The following is a 2,746-nucleotide window of genomic DNA, read 5'->3' on the forward strand; positions in this document are numbered from 1 at the left end:
GACAAGGGGAAGTGAGGGGAGACGACTGGGAGAGGGAGGGGAGAGCGTTGGGAGTGACGGGAGAGCGCGGAGCGAGGGAGTAGAGAGGACATTGAGAGAGGAGGGATAGAAGATGGAAGAGAGGGCCGAGAAAGACGGGGAGAGAGGGAAGGGCAGAGAGTTGGGAGAGTGAGAGGGCTGAGTGAGAGAGAGGATGGTGTGAGAGTGGGTGAGAGGGGGAGAGAGTGGGCAAGATGGACAAAGAAGTTAGTCCGGTGTCAGAGAGTAGGGAGAGAAAGTGACGGAGAGAGAGGTGGGAAAGAGAGAGGGGAATTAGGTGAGAGAGGTGAAAAGCGAATGTAAGGAGAAGAATGTGGCAGGAGTGGAGGGGAGATGGGGAGGGTGGGAGAGAGAGAGAGGTGCGAAAGAGGTGCAGACAAGGAAAAGGAAAGGTAAATTGTCGACAAAGAATTTGAAAAGTAGCGATCCCAAAACGGACCCCTGAGTCTCACCATTAGACACTGGCAGGCAAACAGAAAAGGCCCCTTATATATCCAGTTCCCGACTCCTGTCTGTCAGCCGTTCCTCTGTACATGTCAATTTCTTTCCTGTAACTCCATTGGATTTTATCTTCTTAGCAGCCTCATCTGTGACACCTTATCAAATGCCTTATGAACATCCAAGTTTGAATATCCACTACCCCTCCTTTGTTCACCCTGCTAGTTACTTCCTCGACGAACGACCACGACTGTGGTTAGACTAACAGGCCTACAATTTCCTTATTTTGCTTCCTCCTTTCTTAAAGGGTGAAGTGACTTTTGCGATTTTCCAGTCCTCTGGCACCATGCCAGCGTTGAGTGATTCTTGAAAGTTCATGAACAATGCATCCGGTACCTCCTCAATATCCTCTCCTCGGACTCTGAATGTAGTCTGAGTTTGCTTTGCCGCTTTTCCCCTCTGTAACAGCAACAGCACTCACTCCAGCTCCCTGACTCTCACGGACCTTTGCCACTCCTGGTGTATTCCACAAGGAAGACAAATGCAAATTATGCATTAAGTTCATCTGCCATTTCTTTGCTCCCCCATTACTAACTCTCGAGCATCATTTTCCAGTGTTCAATATCAACTCTCAAGTCCATTTTACTCTTTGTATAACTAAACAAAAAATAGTATCCAGTCCATATTAATTGGCTAGAATGCCCTCATATTTCATCTTTTACCTTTCAGTTTTTTTGTTTTAGTCTCATTTTTAGTTGTCTTTTGTTGGATTTTAAAAACTTCCCAATCATCCATCTTCCCACTCAGTGTTGCTAACTGATATGCCTATTCCTTGGATTTTATGCAGCCATTAATTTCCCATGTCAGTCACGGTTGCCTACCCCTGTCATCTGAGAACTTGTTCTGTGGGGCATATCCATCTATGCATTGTGAACTATTCCCAGACACCAGCTATTTCTGCTTTGCCGTCATTCCCACCAGTACCCTTCTCCAAGCCACCTGGGTAAACTCCACTCACATCCATCTGTAATTCCCTTTATCCCATCGCGGTAGTGATGCATGTGACTTTTACTTCTCCCCTTGAGTTGCAGTATGAATTCAATTATATTGTGATCACTGTCCCCTCAGGGTTCCTTTACATTAAGCTCAATAAGATGTGGATTTACAATAAGATGTGGATGATTACACAACTAAGATGGCTCAAGCACAAACTGCCCTAAAAAGCCATCTCAAATCCTTTCCATAGATGTCTTCCCTTGCGATCCGATAACAACCTGATATTCCAATCCGCTTGCATATTAAAGTCCCACAGTAAAATCGCGTTTTACCCGTATTACATGGTTTTTCTAGCTCACTTTGCAACCTCAACCCCAGATCTTGACTCCTATTTTAAAGGCTATATGTGATTCCAATAATGTTTTTTTCACCCTTGCAATTTCTTAACTTCACCCACAGAGATTCATCAACACCCTCTGACAGCATCTCACCTCTTTATAAAGATGCAATTCCATCTCTTACCAACAGAGCTACAACGCCACCAAGGCCTTCCCGAATGTTCTTTTGAAACAAAATATATCCTTTGATGTTAAGCTTCCGACTAGGGCCTTCGTTCAGGCACGAGACAGAGATGCCCGAAAGTGGGTGAGAGGCGCGAGAGGAGGAGGGGGAAGAGAGATGTAGGAGAGCGATGGGGAGAGCGTTGGGGAGAGAGGAAGGTGGAGGTTGTAGAGAGAAGGGATGGGAGGGGAGAGAGGGAAAGTGAACGAGGAGGGATATATAGAGTGTGAGAGAGGAAGAGAAGGAGATTGAAGGAGAGTTAGAACGTGAGAGAGAGGAAGAGAAAAAAGGAAAGGAAGAGAGAAAAATACGAGGGTCAGCAGGACTCCGGGGAAAGAGGAGGAAGAGAGTCCGGATAGAGGGAAGCGTGAGAGAATGCGCAGAAAGCAGATGGGGAGAGGAAAAGGGGATAAAGGGGGGGGGGAGGGGGAGAGAGGGAAGGAAGCTGGAGAGGGGGAGTGGGAGCTGGATGGGAGGGGGAAGATAGTGTGAGGTAGGAGTTGGAGGGCGAGAGAGTGAAGGAGAAAGGAAGAAACGGAAGAGGAAGAGAATAATAGGGAGAGTGGGAAAGAGTAGGGAGAGCGAGGGGAGAGAGGAAGGAGAGGAGAGAGCAGGTGAAATGCTGTCGAGAGGGAGACAGATGGGGAGAGACGTGCGGAGAGAGAGAATGAAAGCGCGTGGATTGTGTGAGAGAGAGAGGGAGAGGGGTAAA

The sequence above is a fragment of the Hypanus sabinus genome (assembly GCF_030144855.1).
Source record: "Hypanus sabinus isolate sHypSab1 chromosome X2 unlocalized genomic scaffold, sHypSab1.hap1 SUPER_X2_unloc_4, whole genome shotgun sequence".
Lineage (NCBI taxonomy): Eukaryota > Metazoa > Chordata > Chondrichthyes > Myliobatiformes > Dasyatidae > Hypanus > Hypanus sabinus.